Source organism: Toxotes jaculatrix, chromosome 24 (genome assembly GCF_017976425.1).
Source record: "Toxotes jaculatrix isolate fToxJac2 chromosome 24, fToxJac2.pri, whole genome shotgun sequence".
Lineage (NCBI taxonomy): Eukaryota > Metazoa > Chordata > Actinopteri > Toxotidae > Toxotes > Toxotes jaculatrix.
The window spans coordinates 1,650,498-1,669,548 of NC_054417.1; the positions used below are offsets into that span (position 1 = coordinate 1,650,498).

Sequence of the window (19,051 nt, forward strand, 5' to 3'; positions counted from 1 at the left end):
CAATTGACAGCAGATTCACTGGTTGACTTTCTTTGCTTTTGAACACACCTTATATGACATATATAGTTTGCATGATCCAGATTCAGACTGACCCATTGCACTTTTGGTATTTATGGAAACAATAGTTGTTCTGTTGGTTGTGTTGTTGTTCTGTAGTGCCTGAGAGCAAAGGGAAACTGAAGTCAGACTCCTTGTGTGTCTGCATAAATCTGGTCAGTAAAACTGATTCTGATTGAAGTCTTTAATGCATAAAACCATGGAGTCAGACTGAAAGTGAACCTCTGGCAATTTGTGATCATTTCAAACACCTGTTCTGTGTTGGACGTTACTGCTGCTTTATGAGGGCAGTCACCGCAGGTCCCTCCTACCATTTAACCCAATAGTCCCGTCCAATCAGAGTCCAGTTTGAGCCGCGCCAAAAATCAGTCGCACCTGTTGCCCATGCGCTAATCAAACCCATGTGACCGGGGAGGAGAGGGCTCAGCCAATAGCAGGGCAGAATTTGATTTTTCGCAGGTGCGGGGAGACGCTGGCTATAAACTACCGTGGAATAGAGGCTGCCTCTGTAACGCTGTGCTTTGTCTGGTAAGTGGACCGAACTGAACTCGTTACCTGTGGACAGAGGAAGCCTGTGTGTTCATGTTTAACGGGTTATTTGTGATTGTACTTTCTGGTTTACAGTGAGAGCTGTGGCTGAGAGCAGAGAGACGATTCAGGCCGAGTGGAGCTGGAACTTCGGCGTGAGGCCGAGACAGGTGTGTCCGGAGTAATCCAGAGGAAAATGGCCGACGTGGAGGCCAGGTAAGGCCCACGCGGAACGTTTAAAATGCAGAGCTTGAGTTGATCTGTGACCACAGGCTAACATGTTTGATTATGTGTCGGGTTTCTGCAGGACGGACGAAGGATCCAGCGGAGCAGCCGAGACCATTTGGGAGAAAGCACCGCGCTTGGCTTCGCTCATCGGCTCTACGTGTGTGTGTGTGTGTGTGTGTGTGTGTGTGTGTGTGTGTGTGTGTGTGATCTGAGTGTTGGAGGTGCAGGCTTGTGTCTTTAGCTCGGTTGAGATGGACTTTGTAACCAGTGTAGCCGCTTTGGAGTTTGGGACTGGCCAAGTGTTGGCAAGGCTTCGTTGTGGATGGATTCAGTGAGTAGAAGGCACTCGGGCCTGCTTAGATTTGGAGCGCGCGTTTGCTATTGCTGGGCCGTTGCGTCGGTGTTGTCGGTCTGTGGAAGCATATATGCAGTTGTGATCCGGACACAGCTGTGCATGTATGTGGAAGCCTGTGGGCAGATGGTGTTGGCAGCATGGGTTGAGTTGCGGGTTGAGTTGCGTGTCGTGTTGCGTGTCGTGTTGCGTGTCGTGTTGCGTGTCGTGTTGTCAGGCTTGATTGTGGGTAGTTGTCGGTGTGGATGGCCCCGGGGTCGGTTTAGGGTGTGTGTTCAGCAGTGTGGATGAGGCCATGGCCAGTGAGGGCCCTCAGCTGCACCTTGAAGTGTTGCTGAATGTCTAAAATTCCAGGTTTAATATCCAAAGCCTGTGTGTGTGTGTGTGTGTGTGTGTGTGTGTGTGTCTTCTCTGCAGGAAGGATGAGCTGCTCCAGAGGATCATCAGAGGGTAAGAGAAAGCATGTAAGTCAACATTGCTCAGTGTTTCTACATTTAAACGTGTTTGTCTGTGTGTGTTTAGCAGGTAGCTGCATCTGGCTGAGTGGGACTCCAGCTTGGATGAGGCCATGGCCAGTGTGGAGCTCAGGTACGCCCCCTGCTGCATGTGGAAGTGTTGGAAGATGTTTTAACTTCCAGTGTTTGACTTGCCTAGCACCTGTGGCTAATGTTGAGTGTGTTTCTTTGTGTGTTGTGCAGGATGGAGGAGCTGCTGATCCAGAGAACCATGAGGATGCATGTTGGCCAATACTGCTCAGTGTTTCTACACTGAAGGATTCAGAGTGGAAGACCTGGGGAGAAGAACCTCGAGGACTCATCAATCACAGTGGTCACGTGACTGTAGACCTGCTGAAGCAGGGATGGAACCACTGTCTCAACGCTTCAGCTTCAAAAGATGGACACTGCGTCCAGCATAACATCAGTAGCCGTGCAGGATGGAGGAGCTGATCAAGAGGACCATGAGAAGATGCATCATAACCAATAATGCTCAATGTTTCTGCATTGAAGGACTCAGTTGTATCTTGCTGTTGTTTGCTGTGTTTGTTGTTTTATTGTTGGGTTTTTTGGGGTTTTTTTTTTTTTTTTTTGTTTTTTTTTGTTTTGTTTTTTTTTGTGTTCCTTTGTGTTCAGCAGGTGCCTGCATCTGGCTGAGTGGGTCTCCAGCTTGGATGAGGCTGTGGCCAATGTGGAGCTCAGGTAGTCCTGTTGCACAATCTTAAAAAAACAAAAAGGTTTTTTTTAATAAATTAGTATCCAAAGTTGTTGTTTTTTTTCCCCTTTAATTCGCTGCAGGAGGGTGGAGCTGATCCAGAGGATCCTTTGAGACCAGGTGTGTGAATACCACATTGTGCAGTGTTTCTACCCATATGCATGCATCCATGTCTGAGTGTGAGATCATAACAAATAATGCTCAATGTTTCTGCACTGAAGGACTCAGTTGTATCTTGCTGTTGTTTGCTGTTTGGTTTTTTTTGTGTTCCTTTGTGTTCAGCAGGTGCCTGCATCTGGCTGAGTGGGTCTCCAGGTTGGATGAGGCTGTGGCCAATGTGGAGCTCAGGTAGCCCTGTTGCACAATCTTAAAAAACAAAAAGTTTTTTCAACAGATTAGTATCCAAAGTTTTTTTTTTTTTTTTCCCTTTAATTCACTGCAAGAGGGTGGAGCTGATCCAGAGGATCCTTTGAGACCAGGTGTGTGAATACCACATTGTGCAGTGTTTCTACCCATATGCATGCATCCATGTCTGAGTGTGAGAATGTGTCTATTAAAATCAGAAGGCAGTGCCTGCTTTTGTCTTTAATACACTTTAGATGGGGCTTAGTTCAGTTCTGGGGGGGCTCAGGTTAGGCCCCTGCTGCAGCTGGAAGTGAAGCAAAATATTACAAGTTCAAGGACTGAATTGATTAGTATCCAAAACCAATGTGTTTGTTTTTCAGCAGGAGGGAGGAGCTGAGTGAGAGGACGGTTTGAGACCAGGTGAGCAAGAGCCACATTGTAGTCTTTCTACACTTATACATGAACTAATTTTATACTGTGTGTGTGTGTGTGTGTGTGTGTGTGTGTGTGTGTGTGTGTGTGTGTGTGTGTGTGTGTGTGTGAGAGAGTGAGAGAGTGTGAGAGTGTGAGAGAGTGAGAGAGTGTGAGAGTGTGAGAGAGTGTGTGAGAGAGAGAGTCAGTGTGTGTTTCAGGTATATGTGGGGTGGAGCCAGTGAAGGTGCTGATGGTGAGGATAGAGCGCCATCCTGTGGGAGTGAGGGACACACTGCAACTGTTGGTGTGTTGTCAGAGCTCTTTGTGGTAAGTGGATTTAAAAAAAATATCAAGGGCTGTTTCAAAGGTGCTTTGTGTGTTGATACTTCCTGTTTGTGTTTCTCTTGCAGGATGGCAGAGCTTATTTGGAGAGACCATGAGAGACCAGGTGAGACGTTGCCTGTTGGTTAACATTTAGTGTTTCTACACATATGCATGCATTCATTTGTGCGTGTGCATGTGCTTTCTCTGCAGGAAGGATGAGCTGCTCCAGAGGATGGTCAGTGTGTGTACTGCATCAGAGTGGAAGACCTGGGGAGAAGAACCTCGAGGACTCATCAATCACAGTGGCCACGTGACTGTAGACCTGCTGAAGCAGGGATGGAACCACTGTCTCAACGCTTCAGCTTCAAAAGATGGACACTGCGTCCAGCATAACATCAGTAGCCGTGCAGGATGGAGGAGCTGATCAAGAGGACCATGAGAAGATGCATCATAATAAATAATGCTCAATGTTTCTGCACTGAAGGACTCAGTTGTATCTTGTTGTTGTTTGCTGTGTTTGTTGTTCTTTTTTTTTTTTTGTGTGTTCCTTTGTGTTCAGCAGGTGCCTGCATCTGGCTGAGTGGGTCTCCAGCTTGGATGAGGCTGTGGCCAATGTGGAGCTCAGGTAGCCCTGTTGCACAATCTTAAAAAACAAAAAGTTTTTTCAACAGATTAGTATCCAAAGTTTTTTTTTTTTTATCTTTAATTCGCTGCAGGAGGATCCTTTGAGACCAGGTGTGTGAATACCACATTGTGCAGTGTTTCTACCCATATGCATGCATCCATGTCTGAGTGTGAGAATGTGTCTATTAAAATCAGAAGGCAGTGCCTGCTTTTGTCTTTAATACACTTTAGATGGGGCTTAGTTCAGTTCTGGGGGGTGGGGGGGCTCAGGTTAGGCCCCTGCTGCAGCTGGAAGTGAAGCAAAATATTACAAGTTCAAGGACTGAATTGATTAGTATCCAAAACCAATGTGTTTGTTTTTCAGCAGGAGGGAGGAGCTGAGTGAGAGGACGGTTTGAGACCAGGTGAGCAAGAGCCACATTGTAGTCTTTCTACACTTATACATGCACTAATTTTAGACTGTGTGTGTGTGTGTTTCAGAGTGTTGTAGGTGTATGTGAGGTGGAGCCAGTGAAGATGCTGATGGTGAGGATAGAGCGCCATCCTGTGGGAGTGAGGGACACACTGCAACTGTTGGTGTGTTGTCAGAGATCTTTGTGGTAAGTGGATTTAAAAAAATATCAAGGGCTGTTTCAAAGCTGCTTTGTGTGCTGATACTTCCTGTTTGTGTTTCTCTTGCAGGATGGCAGAGCTTATTTGGAGAGACCATGAGAGACCAGGTGACCAGGTTGCCTGTTGGTTAACATTTAGTGTTTCTACACATATGCATGCATTCATTTTTTTCTGTGTGTGTGTGTGTGTGTGTGTGTGTGTGTGTGTGTGTGTGTGTGTGTGTGTGTGTGTGTGTCTGTGTCTGTGTCTGTGTCTGTGTCTGTGTCTGAGTGTGAGAGTGTTGGTACTGCAGGCTCATCTTCAGCTCAGTTTAAATGGGCTTTGTTCTGTATCCAGGTGCATTGGAGTTTGGGTCTGGCTGAGTATGGTCAGGGTTTAGTTGTGGATGGATTCAGTGTGTGTGAAAAGCATTGAGGTCGGTGTAGGTTTACAGTGTTTGTGTCAGTGTCGTCTGTAGGTGGAAGCATATATGCAGTTGTGATCCGGACACAACTGTGTATATGTGGAAGCCTATGGGCAGATAGTGTTGGAAGTGTGTAGCTGAGTGTTGTCAGGCTTAGTTGTGGTTATTTGTCAGTGTAGGTTTAGTGTGTGTGTTAGATGTAGTTGGCTCTTGATGTAGAGGCTGTCAGTAGTTGTGTATTGTTGATGGAGCTGTGTGGCTCGGTGGTTAGGTGCTGTACTTGGGCCTGTAGGTGTGAGTCTGTGTGTGGCTGTGTTTAACAGGTTGATGAAGATTGGCATGAAGGTCGTGGAGGAGGTCACAGTCAAAGTGGAGCTCAGGTACGCCCCCTGCTGTATGTGTTTAAAAATGCAAGGTTAGACTTTTTCTTCCTGTGGCTCATGTTTAGTTTCTTTGTGCATTGTGCAGGATGGAGCAGCTGATCCAGAGGACTGTGAGAGACAAGGTGAGAGCAAACATGTTGGTCAACATCGCTCAGTCTTTTGGTTGTTTTTAAACATTTCAGGGTTCATGTGTGTCTCACTGTCTCCATTTCTGTGTTCAATTCAGGAAGTGTTGGATCAGAGGCAGTTGGTGTGTGTCCTGGGCCATGAAGAGGAAGAATTGTAAAGAGCTTTGTCTCCTGTTGGGCTTGTGGAGGGTGTGTTTGCAAATAAATGCTTGATTTATACCCAGTGGCACATGTCTGTTTGTTGTCTGTGCTTATTTTGTGATGTACAAACTAATTTCAAGGCTGCATGGAGTTTGGAGAATGTTCCATGTTTAAACTTAGTGACTGGCTCCACACTTTAACATTTCAACCTTAGGTTTAGGACTTTTAGTTTATTCTTTAAGTGGCTAGAGTCATCTGTGAGGACTGTCAGAGTGTAAATGTAGTTGAAAATGTTTAGACAACTAGTTAATATGCAGGCTGTGCTGTGTGGATGACAGAGTCTTAGGCTTTAAACTGGGAGGTGTTAGATGCACCACTTAGACTTGGTAGAGTTTTAAAAACACTGTTCTTTTTCTATTGGTTTAAACAGACCAAACCTATGTTAGAGAGCTGAATGCTTTGGCTGTTGACCTGTGGTGTCTGGGTGCCATAGTGTAAGAGTTTAAACTGTGAGCTGTTGGATGCAATAGTAAGATTTCTGGGTAACTGTTTGGCTGTACCTCTCTGACTTTAGACATGAATAAGTAGATGTGTGTGTAATAGTTGGCTTTATATGTCAGACTTGTTTGGTATGAGCACATGTATGTTAGAGTTTGGCACTGTGACTTTTAGACTGTGGTGTGTGGACGCCAGGCTGAGTTTAAACCCAGATGTGACAAATGTTCATTGTTTTGACACATATGCATTAATGTCTCTCTCTTTCCAGCTGCATGTGGCTGAGTGGATGAGGCCATATCCAAGGTGGAGCTCAGGTACGCCCCCTGCTGTATGTGGAAGTGTAGCAGAATGTTTAAAATAGGTCTGACTGTTTGTACCTGTATCTGATGTAGAGTATATTTGTCCTGTACAGGATGGAGGAGCTGATCCAGAGGACCATGAGAAACAAGGTGAGAGCAAACATGTTGGTTAGTGTTTCTACACATATGCATGCATTCATTTCTTTCTGTGTGTGTGTGTGTGTCTGAGTGTGCGAGTGTTGGCACTGCAGGCTCATCTTCAGCTCAGTTTAAATGGGCTTTGTTCTGTATCCAGGTGCATTGGAGTTTGGGTCTGGCTGAGTATGGTCAGGGTTTAGTTGTGGATGGATTCAGTGTGTGTGAAAAGCATTGAGGTCGGTGTAGGTTTACAGTGTTTGTGTCAGTGTCGTCTGTAGGTGGAAGCATATATGCAGTTGTGATCCGGACACAATTGTGTATATGTGGAAGCCTATGGGCAGATAGTGTTGGAAGTGTGTAGCTGAGTGTTGTCAGGCTTAGTTGTGGTTATTTGTCAGTGTAGGTTTAGTGTGTGTTTTAGATGTAGTTGGCTCTTGATGTAGAGGCTGTCAGTAGTTGTGTATTGTTGATGGAGCTGTGTGGCTCGGTGGTTAGGTGGTTAGGTGCTTAGGTGCTTAGGTGCTGTACTTGGGCCTGTAGGTGTGAGTCTGTGTGTGGCTGTGTTTAACAGGTTGATGAAGATTGGCATGAAGGTCGTGGAGGAGGTCACAGTCAAAGTGGAGCTCAGGTACGCCCCCTGCTGTATGTGTTTAAAAATGCAAGGTTAGACTTTCTTTCTTCCTGTGGCTCATGTTTAGTTTCTTTGTGCATTGTGCAGGATGGAGCAGCTGATCCAGAGGACTGTGAGAGACAAGGTGAGAGCAAACATGTTGGTCAACATCACTCAGTCTTTTGGTTGTTTTTAAACATTTCAGGGTTCATTTGTGTCTCCCTGTCTCTGTTTCTGTGTTCAATTCAGGAAGCGTTGGGTCAGAGGCAGTTGGTGTGTGTCCTGGGCCATGAAGAGGAAGAATTGCATCTGGGGTTGTGGAGGGTGTTTGCAAATTAAAAGCTTGACTTGTACCCAGTGGCATCTGTCTGATTTCAAGGCTGCACAGAGACTGTGCCGCGTTTACTCTTGGTGACTGGCTCCACACTTTAGGTTAACATTTCAACCTTAGGTATAGGACTTTCCTTTGTTTACAGCCATCTGTGAGGACTGCCAGAGAGTAAATGTAGTTGTAATGGTTTGAGTTTTGGCTCAATTTTTAGACAAATAGTTTTAAACTGGGAGGTGTTTGATGCACCACTTAGACTTGATAGAATTTTAAGAACTCTGTTTTTTGTTGTTGTTGATTTAAACAGACCAAACCTATGTTAGAGAGTTTTGTTCTTCCTGTCGACTTGATAGTCAAAGTGCGATGATTTTTGTTGTTGTTGCTGCAATAAAGTGGATTTGTGTCTGTTGTCTTTTTTTGTCTTAAGCTTAACATGTAGCAAATAGGGGAAACAGGTCTACATGTGCAAAGTGTGTCACACTTTACAACTCAAACTCTTACAAAGTGCCACTCTGCGTAACACTCATTTGGTATTGTGTGGCACTGAGTGGGCCCGTGTATGCAACTGCACATCAACAGTGTAGTGGACTTTCATGATGGAAGCTTTCCTCTGTTTGAATGAGTCATATGGTGTTTTGAATGAATTCATCTTGTTGCAGAGCCTGTGGTTAAAACATTCTGCCAAACTCACAGATGCAGGGAAGCGCCTACCGTGCTCCACTTTGACCGTGACCACCTCCATGACTCAGTCCTACCGGCCCGTTATCAATGAATGAATGAGAAGAACAAAGTCATTGATTATTGAGGTAATCACATACCTAAAGAATTGAGTAAACAAACCAATCAAGTAGTAAAATATCTGAATACTATGGTAATGGAGTAGTTAAGCCAAATGCGATCAAAGAACAAGTAGTGGGCTAATTGAAGTGTTTGAGTGAGTAAAGTAATGGAGAAGTAAAAAAAAATATATATTAAGTATTGAAGCAGTCATGAGGTGAAATAAATGATTTAAGTAATGCAATGGAGAAGTAAAAAAAAATATATTAAGTATTGAAGCAGTCATGAGGTGAAATAAATGAATATTTAAGTAATGCAATGGAGAAGTAAAAAAAAAAAAAAAAAAAACTATTGAAGCAGTCATGAGGTTAAATATGATTATTTAAGTAACGCAATGGAGAAGTAAAAAAATATATATTAGGTATTGAAGCAGTCATGAGGTGAAATATATGATTATTTAAGTAATGCAATGGAGAAGTAAAAAAAAATATATTAAGTATTGAAGCAGTCATGAGGTGAAATATATAATTATTTAAGTAATGCAATGGAGAAGTAAAAAAATATATATTAAGTATTGAAGCAGTCATGAATTAAATAAAGTAAACGATTAATAAAGTATTGGAGAAGTAAATTAAATATATTAAGTATTGAAGCAGTCATGAATTAAATAAAGTAAACGATTAATAAAGTATTGGAGAAGTAAATTAAATATATTAAGTATTGAAGCAGTCATGAGGTTAAGTAAAGTAAACGATTAGTAAAGTATTGGAGAAGTAAATTAAATATATTAAGTATTGAAGCAGTCATGAATTAAATAAAGTAAACGATTAGTAAAGTATTGGAGAAGTAAATTAAATATATTAAGTATTGAAGCAGTCATGAGGTTAAGTAAAGTAAACAATTAATTAATGGAGAAGAAAATTAAATATAAGTATTGAAGCAGTCATGAGATTTAATAAAGTAAACGATTAGTAATGTAGAAGTAAATCAAATATATTAAGTATTGAAGCAGTCATGAGGTTAAATAAACGATTAGTTAAGTATTATAATCAACTAGATATGCAAAATATAATTTTAAAGAAAACTTTTTTTGGCGTTATTTGTAACTCGCGTTCGACCACTGGAAATCCCCCCCACAGACACACACACGTACTACATATACTGGACAAGCATTGCATACATTTAACAAGCATTACATACATTTGACAAGCATTGCATTTCATACACGTTTCATGTTGGGATCGAACTCCCGACCTTGTGGTTGGGAAACAACGCGCTCTACCAACTGAGCTATCCAACCACGCTTCCGTCCTCGCGCTGAACGTTATATGAGCGACAGCTAAAAACTGAACAGAGTAATCTGTTACATAAGTAACTGACTAAATTCGCAAAATGGCGTCGAAAAAAGTAGTTTTTGAAAAAAAAAAATAAATTTTTTTTTATTTTTTTTCCCCGCACCTTTTTCTTCTGTATACCCCCCCACAGACACACAAACACACACACACACACACACAATTCATAGGCATTCACAGACATACAGATCACATACATTTAGCAAGCATTACATACATTTGACAAGCATTGCATTTCATACACGTTTCACATGGGGATCGAACCCCCGACCCTGTGATTGGGAGACAAGGCGCTCTACCAGCTGAGCTAGCCAACCACGATTTCGGCCCCGCTCTCACCGTCTTATGAGTCTCTCATGAGTGAATCTAACAACGTATTAATCGTGTTTTGGTACGCTAACGTGAAAAGCTCGTAAACGACGGGCAGCGGTGTGAGCTCGGATAGCTCAGGCGTTAAGGCTGCGGGTTGGAGACCATGAGTCTGCGGGTTCGATTCTTGCTGGAAACCACCTCTATTTTTAAAACCACACGTCCAGGTTGCAGATTGAATAAGGTTCCGAATGCAGCGGCCAGTGCGACGGCCAGCGGTGGCGTACGTGGATCGCTCGCGGTTTGAAAGCCGCACCACCCCTGTGGAAGCGGGTTCGAGACCAGCTCGTCCACTGTGTATAAACTCTTTAACAACCAAACATTTTTATTTACTAAAAGCAAGGGCAATCAAAGCATATATTTTGGTAAAATTTTTTTGCTTTTTTAATCACAATATAAAAGAAAAAAAAAAAAAAAAAAAAAAAAAAAAAAAAAGAGAAAAAAAAATTTTATTAAAAAAATAAATAAATAAATAAAAAAAGAGAAAAAAAATGAGAAAAAAAATTTAAAAAAAATAAAATAAAAAAGAGAAAAAAAAAAAAAAAATTAAAATTAAAATTAAAAAAAAAGAGAAAAAAATTTAAAAAAAGAGAAAAAAAGAAGAAAAAAGAATAAAAAGAAGAAAGAAAGAAAGAAAGAAAGAAAGAAAGAAAGAAAGAAAGAAAGAAGAAAAGGAACAAAAGACAAAAAACAAGAAAAGGAAGAAAAAAAAAATTTCTTTCTGCATAGTAATATAGATGCATAGCTACAGCGTTGCGAGCTCCAATGGACCCAGGGAGCCAAAAATACCGAGCAGTGGTCCGAGCGAAGCTCGGACCAGTGCGAGGTATTTTGGCTCCCTGGGTCCATTGGAGCGAGCTGCGTATAGTTTTGCGTACATTCTTAATGACTCCGTAAAAAAAAAAAAACTCCAAAAAAGAAAAAAAAAAAAAGAAAAAAAAACATTTACTTTTTCATTTTGCATGACAATATAGCAAAAGACGGCATCGCTTGCGATGCCGTCTTTTGCTATATTGTCATTATCTTTAAAAAAGTCATTAAAAAAGTCATTAAAAAAGCAAAAAAATTTGCCAAAATAATTGCTTCGTTTGCGCTTGCTTTTAGTAAATATTAAAGTTTGATTGTTAAAGAGTTTATACACAGTGGACGAGCTGGTCTCGAACCCGCTTCCACAGGGGTGGTGCGGCTTTCAAACCGCGAGCGATCCACGTACGCCACCGCTGGCCGTCGCACTGGCCGCTGCATTCGGAACCTTCTTCAATCTGCAACCTGGACGTGTGGTTTTAAAAATAGAGGTGGTTTCCAGCAAGAATCGAACCCGCAGACTCATGGTCTCCAACCCGCAGCCTTAACGCCTGAGCTATCCGAGCTCACGCCGCTGCCCGTCGTTTACGAACTTTTCACGTTAGCGTACCTAAACACGATTAATACGTTGTTAGATTCACTCATGAGAGACTCATAAGACGGTGAGAGCGGGGCCGAAATCGTGGTTGGCTAGCTCAGCTGGTAGAGCGCCTTCTATTCCAATCACAGGGTCGGGGGTTCGATCCCCATATGAAATGTGTATGAAATGTAATGCTTGTAAATGTATGTAATGCTTGTTAAATGTCTGTGATGTCTGTGATGTCTATGACGTGTGTGTGTGTCTGTGTGTGTGTGGTGAGGGTTATAGAGAAGGAGAGGGGGGAAAAAAAAAAAAAAAATTAAAAAAAGTTTTTAAAAAAATTACTTTTTTTCGACGCCATTTTCCAAAGTTAGTCAATTACTTATGTAACAGATTACTCTGTTCGATTATTAACTGTCGCAAAAATACATGGTAAAATGAAGCAATTAAGAACAAAAACTGTAAAACTAATTTAACCATAGACGAAACGGTCTCAAACCAGCCACAGCCCGACATGCGTGGCTTTAAAGCCGTGATCCAGCAACCCTGAGCCGATCCCCACATGAAATGTATGCTGTATGTAATGCTTGTACGATGTATGTAATGCATGTTAAATGCATGTTAAATGTATGCAATACCTGTGTGTGTGTGATATGGGCCGCAGTGGGTGAATGCGACAGCAGTAACAAACACCAGCAAAAAAAAAATTCTTTAAAATTATATTTTGCATATCTACTCCATTACATTACTTTACTAATCGTTTGTTTAACCTCATGACTAATTAAATACTCTAAGTAGTATTTAAGTATTTAAGATTACTTGTTATCACATTTGGCTTAACTACTCCATTAGCTCAGTATTCAGATATTTTACTACTTAATTGGTTTGTTTACTCAATTCTTTAAGTATGTGATTGTTTTGTTTGCTTTTTAATTTTAAGTGCTGCATTTTCCATCTTTAGCAGAAAAGCAGCACACAAGATTATTTGATTTCTTCTCTATTGTCCCTGCATAAGTTCCTACACGTCTTCATTGCTTATAAATAGAAAATGAAAATAGTTAATTGATAACGGCCGGTAGGACTGAGTCATGGAGGAGGTCACGGTCAAAGTGGAGCACGGTAGGCGCTTCCCTGGATCTGTGAGTTTGGCAGAATGTTTAAACCACAGGCTCTGCTACAAGATGAATTCATTCAAAACAGCTTATCACTCATTCAAACAGAGGAAAGCTTCCATCATGAAAGTCCACTACACTGTTGATGTGCAGTTGCATACATGGGCCCACTCAGTGCCACACAATACCAAATGAGTGTTACGCAGAGTGGCACTTTGTAAGAGTTTGAGTTGTAAAGTGTGACACACTTTGCACATGTAGACCTGTTTCCCCTATTTGCTACATGTCAAGCTTAAGACAAAAAAGACAACGCAGACACAAATCCACTTTATTGCAACAACAACAAAAACCTGTAAAGTGTGACACACTTTGTACATGTAGACCTGTATCATGGCTACCCAAGTCATTTTTTTCCTATTTCACCTATTTGCTACATGTCAAACTTAAGACAAAAAAGACAACGCAGACACAAATCCACTTTATTGCAACAACAACAACAACAAAAACTTGTAAAGTGTGACACACTTTGTACATGTAGACCTGTATCATGGTTACCCAAGTCATCTTTTTTTCTATTTCACCTATTTGCTACATGTCAAACTTAAGACAAAAAAAAAGACAATGCAGACACAAATCCACTTTATTGCAACAACAACAAAAACCTGTAAAGTGTGACACACTTTGTACATGTAGACCTGTATCATGGCTACCCAAGTCATCTTTTTTCCATTTCCCACATGTCAAAAAAGACAACACAGACACAAATCCACTTTATTGCAGCAACAACAACAAAAATCATCGCACTTTGACTATCAAGTCGACAGGAAGCATAAAACTCTCTAACATAGGTTTGGTCTGTTGAAAAAAAAAACAGAGTTCTTAAAATTCTATCAAGTCTAAGTGGTGCATCAAACACCTCCCAGTTTAAAACTATTTGTCTCAAAATTGAGCCAAAACTCAAACCATTACAACTACATTTACTCTCTGGCAGTCCTCACAGATGGCTGTAAACAAAGGAAAGTCCTATACCTAAGGTTGAAATGTTAACCTAAAGTGTGGGGCCAGTCACCAAGATTAAACGCGGCACAGTCTCTGTGTAGCCTTGAAATCAGTTGGTGCATCGCAAAATAAGCACAGCCAACAAGCAGACAGCTGCCACTAGGTACAAACCAAGCCTTTAATTTGCAAACACCCTTCTGCTTCAACTCTTCCTCTTCATGGCCCAGGACACACACCAACTGCCTCTGACCCAACGCTTCCTGAATTGAACACAGAAATGGAGACAGGGAGACACAAATGAACCCTGAAATGTTAAATAAAAAAAAAGAAAAAAAAAAGAAAAAAAAAAAAGAAGAACAAAACAACAAAAGCCATGTTGACCAACATGTTTGCTCTCACCTTATTTCTTGTGGTCCTCTGGATCAGCTCCTCCATCCTGTACAGGACAAACACACTCTACATCAGATACAGGTACAAACAGTCAGACCTATTTTAAACATTCTGCTACACTTCCACATACAGCAGGGGGCGTACCTGAGCTCCACCCTGGATATGGCCTCATCCACATGCAGCTGGAAAGAGAGAGACATTAATGCATATGTGTCAAAACACTGAACATTTGTCACATCTGGGTTTAAACTCAGCCTGGCGTCCACACACCACAGTCTAAAAGTCACAGTGCCAAACTCTATCATACATGTGGTCATACCAAACAAGTCTGACATATAAAGCCAACTATTACACACACATCTACTGATTCATGTCTAAAGTCAGAGAGGTACAGCCGAACAGTTACCCAGAAATCTTACTATTGCATCCAACAGCTCACAGTTTAAACTCTTACACTATGGCACCCAGACACCACAGGTCAACAGCCAAAGCATTCAGCTCTCTAACATAGGTTTGGTCTGTTTAAACCAATAGAAAAAGAACAGTGTTTTTAAAACTCTATCAAGTCTAAGTGGTGCATCTAACACCTCCCAGTTTAAAGCCTAAGACTCTGTCATCCACAGAGCACAGCCTGCATATTAACTAGTTGTCTAAACATTTTCAACTACATTTACACTCTGACAGTCCTCACAGGTGACTCTAGCCACTTAAAGAATTAACTAAAAGTCCTAAACCTAAGGTTGAAATGTTAAAGTGTGGAGCCAGTCACTAAGTTTAAACATGGAACATTCTCCAAACTCCATGCAGCCTTGAAATTAGTTTGTACATCACAAAATAAGCACAGACAACAAACAGACATGTGCCACTGGGTATAAATCAAGCATTTATTTGCAAACACACCCTCCACAACCCCAACAGGAGACAAAGCTCTTTACAATTCTTCCTCTTCATGGCCCAGGACACACACCAACTGCCTCTGATCCAACACTTCCTGAATTGAACACAGAAATGGAGACAGTGAGACACAAACGAACCCTGAAATATTTAAAAACAACCAAAAGACTGAGTGATGTTGACCAACATGTTTGCTCTCACCTTGTCTCTCACAGTCCTCTGGATCAGCTGCTCCATCCTGCACAATGCACAAAGAAACTAAACATGAGCCACAGGAAGAAAGAAAATCTAACCTTGCATTTTTAAACACATACAGCAGGGGGCGTACCTGAGCTCCACTTTGACTGTGACCTCCTCCACAACCTTCATGCCAATCTTCATCAACCTGTTAAACACAGCCACACACAGACTCACACCTACAGGCCCAAGTACAACACCTACAGGCCCAAGTACAGCACCTAACCACCGAGCCACACAGCTCCATCAACAATACACAACTACTGACAGCCTCTACATCAAGAGCCAACTACATCTAACCCACACACTAAACCTACACTGACAAATAACCACAAGTAAGCCTGACAACACTCAGCTACACACTTCCAACACTATCTGCCCATAGGCTTCCACATATACACAGTTGTGTCCGGATCACAACTGCATATATGCTTCCACCTACAGACGACACTGACACAAGCACAAACACTGTAAACCTACACCGACCTCAATGCTTTTCACACACACTGAATCCATCCACAACTAAACCCTGACCATACTCAGCCAGACCCAAACTCCAATGCACCTGGATACAGAACAAAGCCCATTTAAACTGAGCTGTAGATGAGCCTGCAGTACCAACACTCTCGCACTCAGACACAGACACACACACAGAAAGAAATGAATGCATGCATATGTGTAGAAACACTAAATGTTAACCAACAGGCAACCTGGTCATCTGGTCTCTCATGGTCTCTCCAAATAAGCTCTGCCATCCTGCAAGAGAAACACAAACAGGAAGCATCAACACACAAAGCACCTCTGAAACAGTCCTTGATATTTTTTTAAATCCACTTACCACAAAGATCTCTGACAACACACCAACAGTTGCAGTGTGTCCCTCACTCCCACAGGATGGCGCTCTATCCTCACCATCAGCATCTTCACTGGCTCCACCCCACATACACCTACAACACTCTCTGACTCTCTGACTCTCTCTCTCTCTCTCTCTCTCTCTCTCTCTCTCTCTCACACTCACACTCACACACACACACAGTATAAAATTAGTGCATGTATAAGTGTAGAAAGACTACAATGTGGCTCTTGCTCACCTGGTCTCAAACCGTCCTCTCACTCAGCTCCTCCCTCCTGCTGAAAAACAAACACATTGGTTTTGGATACTAATCAATTCAGTCCTTGAACTTGTAATATTTTGCTTCACTTCCAGCTGCAGCAGGGGCCTAACCTGAGCCCCCCCACCCCCCAGAACTGAACTAAGCCCCATCTAAAGTGTATTAAAGACAAAAGCAGGCACTGCCTTCTGATTTTAATAGACACATTCTCACACTCAGACATGGATGCATGCATATGGGTAGAAACACTGCACAATGTGGTATTCACACACCTGGTCTCAAAGGATCCTCTGGATCAGCTCCATCCTCCTGCAGCGAATTAAAGGGGAAAAAAAACCCAACAACTTTGGATATTAATTTATTTTAAAAAAACTTTTTGTTTTTTAAGATTGTGCAACAGGGCTACCTGAGCTCATCCAAGCTGGAGACCCACTCAGCCAGATGCAGGCACCTGCTGAACACAAAGGAACACAAAAAAAAAAAAAAAAAAACAACAAACACAGCAAACAACAACAAGATACAACTGAGTCCTTCAATGCAGAAACATTGAGCATTATTTGTTAAGATGCATCTTCTCATGGTCCTCTTGATCAGCTCCTCCATCCTGCACGGCTACTGATGTTATGCTGGACGCAGTGTCCATCTTTTGAAGCTGAAGCGTTGAGACAGTGGTTCCATCCCTGCTTCAGCAGGCCTACAGTCACGTGACCACTGTGATTGATGAGTGCTTGAGGTTCTTCTCCCCAGGTCTTCCACTCAGATGCAGTACACACACTGATGATCCTCTGGAGCAGCTCATCCTTCCTGCAGAGAAAGCACATGCACACGCACAAATGAATGCATGCATATGTGTAGAAACACTAAATGTTAACCAACAGGCAACGTCTCACCTGGTCTCTCATGGTCTCTCCAAATAAGCTCTGCCATCCTGCAAGAGAAACACAAACAGGAAGCATCAGCACACAAAGCACCTTTGAAACAGCCCTTGATATTTTTTTTAATCCACTTACCACAAAGATCTCTGACAACACACCAACAGTTGCAGTGTGTCCCTCACTCCCACAGGATGGCGCTCTATCCTCACCATCAGCATCTTCACTGGCTCCACCCCACATACACCTAAAACTCTCTCTGACTCTCACTCTCTCTCTCTCTCTCTCTGACTCACACACACACACACACAGTATAAAATTAGTGCATGTATAAGTGTAGAAAGACTACAATGTGGCTCTTGCTCACCTGGTCTCAAACCGTCCTCTCACTCAGCTCCTCCCTCCTGCTGAAAAACAAACACATTGGTTTTGGATACTAATCAATTCAGTCCTTGAACTTGTAATATTTTGCTTCACTTCCAGCTGCAGCAGGGGCCTAACCTGAGCCCCCCCACCCCCCAGAACTGAACTAAGCCCCATCTAAAGTGTATTAAAGACAAAAGCAGACACTGCCTTCTGATTTTAATAGACACATTCTCACACTCAGACATGGATGCATGCATATGGGTAGAAACACTGCACAATGTGGTATTCACACACCTGGTCTCAAAGGATCCTCTGGATCAGCTCCACCCTCCTGCAGCGAATTAAAGGGGGAAAAAAACAAAACAACTTTGGATACTAATTTATTAAAAAAAAAAAAACTTTATTTTTTTAAGATTGTGCAACAGGGCTACCTGAGCTCCACATTGGCCACAGCCTCATCCAAGCTGGAGCCCCACTCAGCCAGATGCAGGCACCTGCTGAACACAAAGGAACACAAAAAAAAAAAAAAAAACAACAAACACAGCAAACAAGAGCAAGATACAACTGAGTCCTTCAATGCAGAAACATTGAGCATCATTGATTAAGATGCATCTTCTCATGGTCCTCTTGATCAGCTCCTCCATCCTGCACGGCTACTGATGTTATGCTGGACCCAGTGTCCATCTTTTGAAGCCGAAGCGTTGAGACAGTGGTTCCATCCCTGCTTCAGCAGGTCTACAGTCACGTGACCACTGTGATTGATGAGTGCTTGAGGTTCTTCTCCCCAGGTCTTCCACTCTGAATCCTTCAGTGTAGAAACACTGAGCAGTATTGGCCAACATGCATCCTCATGGTTCTCTGGATCAGCAGCTCCTCCATCCTGCACAACACACAAAGAAACACACTCAACATTAGCCACAGGTGCTAGGCAAGTCAAACACTGGAAGTTAAAACATCTTCCAACACTTCCACATGCAGCAGGGGGCGTACCTGAGCTCCACACTGGCCATGGCCTCATCCAAGCTGGAGTCCCACTCAGCCAGATGCAGCTACCTGCTAAACACACACAGACAAACACGTTTAAATGTAGAAACACTGAGCAATGTTGACTTACATGCTTTCTCTTACCCTCTGATGATCCTCTGGAGCAGCTCATCCTTCCTGCAGAGAAGACACACACACACACACACACACACACACACACACACACACACACACACACACACACACACACACAGGCTTTGGATATTAAACCTGGAATTTTAGACATTCAGCAACACTTCAAGGTGCAGCTGAGGGCCCTCACTGGCCATGGCCTCATCCACACTGCTGAACACACACCCTAAACCGACCCCGGGGTCATCCACACAGACAACTACCCACAATCAAGCCTGACAACACGACACGCAACACGACACGCAACACGACACGCAACACGACACGCAACACGACACGCAACTCAACCCATGCTGCCAACACCATCTGCCCACAGGCTTCCACATACATGCACAGCTGTGTCCGGATCACAACTGCATATATGCTTCCACAGACCGACAACACCGACGC

At 42.6% G+C, this 19,051-nt stretch overlaps 1 protein-coding gene across 3 annotated transcripts in view; it reads right to left on the bottom strand.

Annotated features, from left to right (window-relative positions):
- Positions 1-19,051, bottom strand: part of s100b (S100 calcium binding protein, beta (neural)) — a 614,446-nt gene that overhangs the window by 87,064 nt on the left and 508,331 nt on the right. The window lies entirely within an intron of this gene.